At 42.9% G+C, this 10831-nt stretch overlaps 1 long non-coding RNA gene across 1 annotated transcript; it reads left to right on the top strand.

Moving 5' to 3' along the window:
• Window positions 1–27: 27 nt before the first annotated feature.
• LOC102397289 lies at window positions 28–1382 on the top strand. The gene is made up of 2 exons (XR_327169.3): window positions 28–134; window positions 575–1382. It is a non-coding gene; the product is annotated as an uncharacterized LOC102397289 (long non-coding RNA).
• The last annotated feature ends 9449 nt before the right edge of the window (window positions 1383–10831 follow it).

Genomic DNA, 10831 nt, shown 5'->3' with positions numbered 1-10831 from the left:
CGGGCGCCCTCGCCCGCGGGAGCCAATAAGGGCGCGTCCGGAGGGGCGGGGCGAGGCACGTTTTGCCGGGTGGCGGAGGAGGAAGGCCACGCTGGAGGTCGGGCGGCTGGGTGATCGCCTCTTGGAAGGATGCGGTAGGCAGAAGTCCTCAGACTCGGGGATGGGCGGACGGGCAGGCGAGAGGCGACGCTTGGATCGAGTAACTTGGGAGGGGAGCGAGGGGGTAGGAGAAACAGAGCAGAGACTGGCGGTCATCAGTCTTTCCGCTTACAGGGGCTCCCCTAGTGGCAGAGGACGAACTTGGCCTCCTTGGCCCAGTGCAGCTGTCTGTCGATATCAGACCCTGCCTGTAGAGCAGACTGGACCAAGTTTCATGAATTGGTGCTATCTCGACATTGGAAAAACGGAAGAAAGCATTATGTTCCAAGTAAAGAGATTTCTTAAGAAATCTGCCCTTGTGAAATTGGAATTTCCTGGGGATGTGTTGTGTCTGAGCAGGCCCAGTTGCTTAACGGTCTCCCGTGCACCCACACTTGCAGTTAGTAATTAACTGAACTCACTCTTTGGCTTCCAGGCACCAAACTTGCTTTGAAAGGAATGTGCCTCATACCGTCATGGACTCTGGGGAATAAAAAAATAAAAAGCAGACACATTCCCTGCTCTCAAGAGCGCACGTGGCCTTGTAAGTCTTTTTGGACAACAGAAAATCTCAGCCCTGCTACTTCTTGGGAAACTAAATTCGAAGAAAAAAAGAAAAGACTCCAAGTGGCTTCCCTGGTAAAGAATCTGCCTGGGATGAGGGAGACCTGGGGTTGATCCTTGGGTCAGGAAGAGCCCCTGAAGAAGGGAATGGCTATCAACTCCAGTATTCTTGCCTGGAGAATTCCATGGACAGAGGAGCTTGGCGGGCTACAATCCATGGGATCAGAAAGAGTCGAAGTGGACCGAACGACTTTCACATTGTTTATTTAAGTATTTTAATTGGAGTAGGATTGCTTTACAATGTTGTGTTTCTTTCTGCTATACAACAATGTGAATCACCTGTTTGTTGTTGTTCAGTCACAGTTGTGTCTGACCCTTTTCGACCCCATGGACTGCAGCAATATATATGTATATATCCCCTCTGTTTTGAGCCTCCCCGGCAGCTCGCCATCTCACCCCTCTAGGTCATCACAGAGCACCAAGCTGAGCTCCCTGTGCTATACAGCAGCTTCCCACTAGCTAGCTATGGGCCATTCTTCTAGACACATATTCATTATTAAAGTGAAATTGAAACTAGGGGTATTTCACAATGGACTTAATATTAAAAAGTGTTGCTACCTAGACTGCTAAAACCTGATACACTTTATTGCTACTTAACCTAAAGGACATCAGTCCTAGGTGTTCATTGGAAGGACTGATGCTGAAGCTGAAACTCCAATACTTTGGCCACTTCATGCAAAGAGTGGACTCATTGGAAAAGACCCTGATGCTGGGAGGGATTGGGGGCAGAAGGAGAAGGGGACGACAGAGGATGAGATGGCTGGGTAGCATCACCGACTCGATAGACATGAGTTTGGGTAAACTCCGGGAGTTGGTGATGGATAGGGAAGCCTGGCGTGCTGTGATTCATGGGGTCGCAAAGAGTCGGACACGACTGAGGGACTGAACTGAACTGAACGTCATTATTTTGGTAGCATATAAACCTATTATCAGATACTTATCAGTGAAGGTGAAAACTACATAATCCTAAACCTTAAGAAATTTTAATGTCTTCCTTAGTCATCCTATGTAAATTGCACATACCACCCTAACTGCTTCCCCTGCTTTATTTTTCTCCTTAATGCTTAGCACACTCTAAAATGTCCTATATTTTACTTTTCTTTTCTTTTTTTGGTTATTTCCTCCTTCCCCACTAAAATGTAAGTTCCTTGAAGGCAGGGCTGAAAGTTTTGTTGCATTGCTGCTGTTGCTGTATACTGAGAACTTGAAACAGTACCTAGCAGTAGGTTTTCAATAAATATTTTCTGAATGATTGCAACTAACAAGCTTTGTATATTTTAAATAATTGCTTACTTTGTAAGTGAATCTCCTTGTTTTTTTAAAAAAACTTGCAAATTTCTTCTACAAACATGATTTTCTAAACATTGATTTAGATATTATTTTAGATAACTTAGTGATGTCCCCGAGTGAACAAACAAATAACTAAATCCAAAGGACTTCATTCTGTTAAGAAGTCTATATGGATTTCTGAGAAATGAACTAATTGCACTGCATGATATTCAGGACAACTTACTATTCATTATTCTGAGGCTTTTAAAATACCTTTATGTACTAGGAAACCTTCTACATAGTTCACCAAAAAAACCAAAAAACCAACTGTTCAGGAAGTGAATCTGTGTATAGAATTTAATTTTAGATCCTTTTTTTTTTTTAAGTATAATGACCTACAACATGTTAATTCCAGGTGCACAATATAGTGTTTCCATATTTCTATACATTTCAAAATGATCACCAGCAATGGGTAGAATTTTAAATGGACCTTTCTTTACTTGCCCCAGTAGTACCTCCAATCCACATGTTCACAGTAAACATTCAGGCACCCCCTTCCTGAAATCAAAAAGTAGCAAAGTACATTAGGGCCCCATTTCCCCATTTTTCAGTGAAGGTTGGAGATTGTCTTCTGCCAGATTGGAAAGATAACTGTCCTTTCAGCACAGAAGAGCTTCCTGAATGCCCTGCAGGGAGGCCCTTCTCTCTGATTGTTGAGGCTCCATCTGTTTAAAAATAACTTGTCTTTTCTATGGTCCTTAGCAAGAAGGAATGGGATTGGGAGTCCTCTGAGTGTCCTGGACACCAGTTAGCATGGTATCTAATTTCCTTCCATGGTGGAATTCCCTGGCAATCCAGTGGTTAAGACACCATGGTTCCACTGCAGGGAGCACAGGTTTGATCTCTGGCTGGGGAACTAAGATTCTACATGCCATGCATCCTGGCCAACAAAATAAAAAATTGCCGTCCACACTATCACCAGCTTGAGCCTGTCTTATTCTTGCCCACCTTATCTTTTGCCTTCCCTGCACTTAACGAAGTTCTGTATTTGACCCTGTCATCATCATGGAGCATAGCAGCAAGGGGATTTAGAATAGTAGAGAAGAGTATCTGACCTTGAGCCTGGCTACCTGGAGTTGAATTCCAACTTTAGTACCCGCTTAACTGTGTGAACTTGGGCACTTTACTGAGCTGATCTGTAATAGCACATGCCTTATAAGACCATTAACAGGAGGATTAAGTGAGTAAAGAACACCTGGCACATGATTTAGGTATTCTTAGTTATTGAGGTAGTCTACTATAGGTTTCCCAGGTGGTGCTAGGGGTAAAGAACCTGCCTGTCAATGCAGGAGACGTGAGAGACGTGGGTTCAATCCCTGGGTCGGGAGGATCCCCTGGAGGAAGGCATGGCAACGGACTGATATTCTTGCCTGGAGAACCCCATGGACAGGGGAGCCTGGCAGACTACAGTCCATAGGGTTGCAAAGAATCGGACGTGACTGAAGCAACTTAACATGGGCACACACTTAAGGGCCCAGGCTCCAGAGCCAAACGAACTGGACTCAAACCCTAGCTGTTTGACTTACTAGTTGCATGACTGGATTAGTTACTCTGTGCCTCAGTTTCCACATGGGAAGGAGGGGGGACAATATTCTTCATAAGATTGTTGTGAGAAATAAATGGGTAATAAATATAAAGAACTTCAATGTGTCTTGACCCCTGATATATAGTAATACTCAGTAAAATGTTGTCCAGAGCCATTATTATCAACTCGTATCTCCTCAAAGTCATATCTCATTTTCATGTATTCTTAGATTTCATCCCATCTTGTTTTGTTGTTGTTTTTTTTTTTAACATGGACCATTTTTAAAGTCTTTATTGAATTAGTTACAATATTACTTGTGTTTTATGTTTTGTTTTTTGGTGGTGAGGCATGTGGGATCTTAGCACCCCAATCAAGGGTCAAACCCATACCCCTTGTATTAGAAGGTGAAGTCTTTTTTTTAATTATTATTGTTTTTATACTTGGAGGATAATTGCTTTACAATGTTGTATTGGTTTCTGCCACACAACAACATGAATCAGCCATAAATATACATACGTGCCCTGCCTCTTGAACCTCCCACCCGCCCCATGCCATCTCACCCCTCTAGGTTGTTACAGAGCATGTTTTGAGCTTATGTTATACAGCAACATCCCACTAGCTAGCTGCTTTACCTAAGGTAATACATATGTTTCAGTGCTGCGCTTGCAATTCGTCCCACCCTCTCCTTCCCCCGCTGTGTCTACAAGTCCGTTCTCTGTGTGTGCCCTGCAAATATTCATCAGTACCATTGGTACTGGTTCATCAGTACCATTTTAGATTCTGTATATATGGGTTAATATACAATATTTGTTTTCTCTTTCTGACTGACTTCACTCTGTATAACAGGATCTTTAGACTGAATTTATGGTGGTAGACCTCCTCCCTGGAAGATGATCTGAGAATGTCCCTAAAGGGTAGCACGCAGTGGCATATACTAATTACACTTACCTCATAGGAGGGAGCCAACTGTTGACATATCTAGACAAGAGCTGACATATCTAGACAACATGTGACATATCTAGACAAGAGTTAGAGGCAATCTGTGTTGGACTAGGTATGTCATGGATAGAATGCCCAAACTCCAAGGAAACGTGAGCTATGTGAGATTTAAGATTTCTTCTGACTTTAAATTTCTTTGATTTATGAAAAGTAAGATATTTCCTATGAAAGGATTTGACAAAATTCATATTCTCTTTCAACAAAGTTTCAGAAAGTAACAAATGAAGTACAGAAAGGAGAAAACTCAGTAGTGTCTGTCTGTATTATCATTCTAATGTCTTAACCCTTGCCTCCTCTCTCTTGAGGTTTCATTGGTAGGTACTTATGAACCAGTTTAGGCATGACTCATACTTTATACAATATCACATGTTTGGGTATATAACATAACACAAACCTTCATCTCTGCCAGAGAGGACAGTACTGAGACCATCACTTGGTTGGGAGTCAAGAGGAGATTGAGCCACTTTATGGATGTGGAATGGCAAGTCTGAGACAGATCTGAATACGTAATAGTTCAGCCATGTGAGATCTGAATGATACCCAGGACCCAGGATCCAAGGTCCAAGATACTATTAAGAGTGATGTGGCTGTTCCTGAGCAAAGGTTTCCTGAAGACTAAGAGGGTATGTTACAAGCCAGAACAAAGTCACTAGATGTCAAATCCACGTGTCATGGAGCGGGGGTAGATTTTAGCAGCATTGTTTTCAGTTGGCACCACTGTTACCATGTCTGTTTCCCTGAGCAGCCAAGGCAATGCTGTTCTACTCTGTGGAAAGGTTAGGTTGGGAATAGAGAGGTGGAGAAAGCTGGAAATTAGAATCCTCCCAGATGTACTTTCCCCCATTGAAATGTATCCAGTCCCCCCCAACCCCCACCGCTGCCATTGAAGTGATTTATCTGTATGTATACGCTACATTCCAGAAAAAGAATCCTAGGATTTGCCCTTCTGTGTGTTTTCATCTTTCTTCTTCATCCATGATACCAGTTGAGTCCATCAGCACTGTAGGTCCCCTACATGTGAAACATCAAGCTGTGAACTTTCAAAGAGGCCAGCGGGTGTTCCATCAGCATCAGGCATGAATGAAATTGCAGCTTGCCCTCCACCTCCTATTGCTGATAATCCTTCAATTTTACCATCTCCCATCTCTACTCCCTCCTCCAGTCGGTAACTCGTCTTGCTCAGTGCCAGCCCCTGAATGCTAACTGTACTACTGTATTTTTCAAGGCACTGTACCATAAGATTAAAAATGTTTTCTTCATTTTCTGTGTTTGTTTTTATGCATTATTGGTATGAAAAGTATATATCTGTTACAGTACAGTACTATATAGCTGACTGTGTTAACTGGGTACTTAGGCTGATTTGTTTGACTTATAAACAAATTAGACTTAAGAACGTGCTCTCGAAATGCAACTTGTTTGTATGTAAGGGACTTAGTGTACAATGAAACCAAACAGACAGGTTAGAGCAGATTATTCTGCCATATTTCTAGATCTTTGAGTTGCACGCCAAATCTAGGACTGATCACTCCACATTTGTTTAACCACCCATAAGGTTCACAATTTTCCCAGCTCTGTGATCATCAGTGATTTCAAATTGACCAATGTAACCATACTTCAGCATCAGTTAGAAACCGAGCAATGACTTTGAAGCAATGCCTGATAAGAATTTGGCATTTGGGTCTCTTTTTGACATTGTTGACGCGCTTGAGAGCATCAGCCAAGTAATTCATGCATGCCATTGTAGTGGCATGGAAGCATGGTGGAAACTACATGTACCTTTTTGCGTAGGTGTGCTAGGAATTCATTGCTGCCGTGGGAAGAACATCCTGCCCTAAAACCTCCCACAGATTTGCTAAATTTGCTCCTGCCTTTCCTATCTTGCTTAAAATTTGCCTACTGAGTGATTTAAATATAATCAATGTCAAATCACAGTAAATTGTCCATGTTACATCTTGTTCCTATTTCCTTTACCTGAATGGATTTATCAGATTTCTAGTTGGCATGTTGGTTTTAAAGATGGTGAGATTCAGAAAAACAAATGTAAAGTTTTCCATTCACACATTTATCTCTGACTGACTGCTCCCCTACTCCAGCTGTATTCATTTGAATTTCTTTGTTTTTTACTGGTAAGGGAGGATTTTGTGCTCAGGAAAACAAAACGTGGTTACTTGGGTTTAAATCAATACATAATTTGTTAAAGTTGCTAATATCAGATTTCTACTTCAACTTCAGTGACATCATGTAGGTAGCTTGAAATTGACCATAATGGGAGTATTCACACAATGAAAGTGGCAAATGCTACATCTACCCATGCACCAGTGCTAAAAGTCTAACACTACAGATCATTCAAAGCATTTTAAACACTACTTACAAACTTAGTAGGTCCGAAACTTTTGGTTAAATTTCCTTAAGCAGTAAAATACTGCTTGCAAAGAAACTGTTTTATAGCTGTGGGATCATAAAATACATATCTGTCACCCAGTCTCTGTCCCCACCCTGCCCCACACACACTGTTCTTGACACAGATCTCCTAAAATTCTTATAATTTGCTACGTGGTAAGAGCACTAGGAGCATCTTTGTTTTACTATTCGGTCCTTGACCCTGGTCCTAACACAGACTTGATAAATCCCTTGCAATTTCCTGGGTAACAGCAGTGTCAGCAGTCGCTTTTCATGAGGCAACTCTTGGTGGGCCCCTCGCAGGGCTGGTCACCAGAAAGACCAAGCCATGATTAGAAGCTTGGGCTTTTTAGCCTCATCTCCTATTCTCCAGACAGGAGAGAAGGGCTAGAAATGAAATGAATGATCAACCATGCCTATATGAGAAAGCCTCCATCAGTTCAGTTCAGTTCATTCAGTCGTGTCCGACTCTGTGACCCCATGAACCGCAGCACGCCAGGCCTCCCCATCCATCACCAACTCCTGTAGTCCACCCAAACCCATGTCCATTGAGTCAGTGATGCCATCCAAGCATCTTATCCTCTGTCGTCCCCTTCTCCTCCTGCCCTCAATCTTTCCCAGCATCAGGGTCTTTTCTAATGAGTCAGTTCTTCGCATGAGGTGGCCAAAGTATTGAAGTTTCAGCTTCAGCATCAGTCCCTCCAATGAACACCCAGGACTGATCTCCTTTAGGATGGGGTGATTGGATCTCCTTGCAGTCCAAGGGACTCTCAAGAATCTTCTCCAACACCACAGTTTAAAAGCATCAATTCTTTATAGACCAACTCTCATATCCATACATGAGTACTGGAAAAACCATAGCCTTGACTAGACGGAGCTTTGTTGACAAAGTAATGTCTCTGCTTTTTAATACGCTGTCTAGGTTGATCATAACTTTCCTTCCGAGGAGTAAGCGTCTTTTAATTTCATGGCTGCAATCACCATCTGCAGTGATTTTGGAGCCTCCATACAAAATCCCAAAGTACTGGATTAGGAGAGTTTCTTTAACACCAGGCAAACACCTGAAGGTGTGGAAGAGTGGTGCTCCTGAGAAAGCATGGAAAATCCATATCCTTCCCCACATACCCTGCCCTGTGTATCTACTCCATCTTGATGTTCATCTGTATCCTTTATCTTATTTTTTTGTAGTAAACCAGTAAATAGTAAGTAGACTGTGTGCCTGAGTTCTGCGAGCTGCTCCAGCAAGTTAATCAAAACCAAGGAGGGGGTCATGTGAACCTCGATTTTAAAATTTAATCTGTATTACATGATAAATCATGTCCTCTCCCCCTTCTGAAATGTAACTAAAACAGTTTAATTTTACATAGTTGGCCACATGCCTAGTACTGTATCCTATAACCTTAGAGTGGGAATGACCTTGGTAAGGTTTTGTGAAATGTGTATCAACTGAAAAAATACCGCAACCTGAAAGTTATGTTTTATTTGGTGGAAATTTTTAGAGGTAGCATCTTAAGTAATCCTGAGAGAGTGACTCTGAGAAGGCAGTGAGGTGGGGGGAGGGGGGGGCGGTAAGGCCTGGAGAAGGGGTAGGGAGGTGTGTGTGTGTTGGGGGAGAGCCAGGTTATATAGGTGTTTTGCAACAAAGGGCAGATTTTTTGTAAATTAAAGAAAACCAGATAACCCAGGTTAAGGAATTTAGCTCATTTCTGTGTATGGGAATGCAAGAGTCTGGGCTCATTGAAACCATTCCGTTGACATGCACCTCAGCTATTTGGGGCCAGTATCTAGTGTTTTTCACATCCTGAGTTCCTCAGGGCTCACTGTAGGGAATGGCTGCAGTCTAATGGGTGCTAGATGGCAGGTATTACTCTCCTTCCTGAGTTCCTTCCAGGATGACTAGCTCACCGTGGAGGGCTGCAATTGCCGATGACTTTGACATCCTTGTTTACTGATATGGCAGGAAATATTGCATTTCTCATGTGAAAGAAAATGAATTCACTGATAGCAAGGTGTTTTAAAATGGAGCCTGGAGGCCATTAACAAGGTGAACCTTATACATAGATGGAACTATGACTTTTTGAACTGGGCCAAACCACAAATATTCACAGGACTCTGCAAGAACACCTGAAACCTGTCCCAATCCTCAGTTGTGCTTTCCCCTCCCTCTAGTGTTAGCCTTTGCACCCAAACCTGTTTAGCCTAGCTTCTGCCTCCAATTCCACTTAAAATTCTTTGTAATACGAACCTCCTTTCATTGCCTTTAAAAGCTCCTGACTTTTACTTCCCAGCAGGACACTGTTTGGGTTGCTACCAGAATCTATGTGACGTTAACTGCAATTCTTTGATCCCCAATCTGTTAAGTGAGAGTCCCTCGGTATCTGACTCTTTGAGGTCTGTTTGAATTCTCCAGGCCAGAATACTGGAGTGGGTAGCCTCTCTCTTCTCCAGGGGGTCTTCCCCACCCAGGAATCGAATAGGGGTCTCCTGCGTTGCAGGCAGATTCTCTACCAACTGAGCTATCAGGGAAATCCCAATCCGTAGGGAAAAACCAAGCTAGCCAAGATGGCGGTGCTCATGCTCTCACCCCACAGCCTCACGCTCTCGCCCCATGTTTGGTAAAGGATTATGTAATGGCTGAGCTCATTTGTAGCACTGCGCATGCGCATCACAATGAACCCGCTTGGCCACGGGCCGATTTTGTTCTGTGTATATAAGCTCCACCTTAAAAGCCCTTGAGGGTGCATTATGGCTGCGTCTGCTGGGTCAACCTCGAGAGGAGAGAATACAACGTTCTGGTGCAATGGCTGCTCTAGCAGTCAGAAGAGAATAAATATCTACAGCTCCTTGAGATTTTTTCCTGCTTCCCTGCTTGTGCCTTGCCTACCCTGGGTTCAACGAACAGTGAGATACAGCAAAACAACTCCCTTCCAAGATACAAATTCTAAACTTTCTGAAAAGATTTCTCAATTACAAAAGACTTATAATTCTGTCACCCGTTCCTGCTCAACTCTGTCCTCTGCACCTACCCCCATCTCCCTCCTTCTTCCCTTGCTGAACTCCCACCTAACCCCTCAAACCTCGAGGCCCCCTTCTTCAGCCTCCACCCCCAATCTCTTTCATTCAACCAATTCAAACTCAACGTTTAGGGCATTCCCTGGCAGTCCAGTGGTTAGGACTCCCCGCTTCCATTGCAGGGGGCACGGGTTGCATCCCTGGGCAGAGAACTAAGATTCCGCAAGCTGTGTAGCACAGCTGAAAAATAAATAGAAAATCCATACATTTAAATCGAAACCTAGTGATGAGGGCACCTTTTAAAATGTACGTTATATACTTTGGACTAAGAGTTGCTAGCTATAGTCAAAGAACCTTCCGAGGTAACTGTAGACCCTCACCATTTTACAAAGGAATTTAACATTGTCATTCAAACCTATGAGCCTTTGTTTCCTGATCTTTTATTAGTTTTGTTGGGGGTCAGGCCCAACACTGGATGGCTAAAGCTGGCTGGAATCCTCCTTTAAAGGATCTGCAATGTATCCTGCCAGCTGATAACCCTAAAGCCCAAGAAATAGAAAAATTTTATATGAAGCCATTTCTCAGGCCAACCTAAAACCTGTTGATTGGAATAAAATCAAAGCATGCACTCAAGGACTAACAAACCTGTGCATGATATTACAACAGACTTGAAATTGTTAGACTCTGTTTAGATAATAGAGTCTTTAACTCCATGTTCATATATGGCCCAGGTGAAGATCTCAATTCGGGCAAAGTGAGCCTGACTTAATTGAGAAATCATGGCAACTCCTGATTTGGTTAATT

The sequence above is a fragment of the Bubalus bubalis genome, chromosome 5 (assembly GCF_019923935.1).
Source record: "Bubalus bubalis isolate 160015118507 breed Murrah chromosome 5, NDDB_SH_1, whole genome shotgun sequence".
NCBI lineage: Eukaryota > Metazoa > Chordata > Mammalia > Artiodactyla > Bovidae > Bubalus > Bubalus bubalis.
Note: the sequence above shows the minus strand (reverse complement) of the source record. Positions and strands in the feature narration are given on the sequence as shown.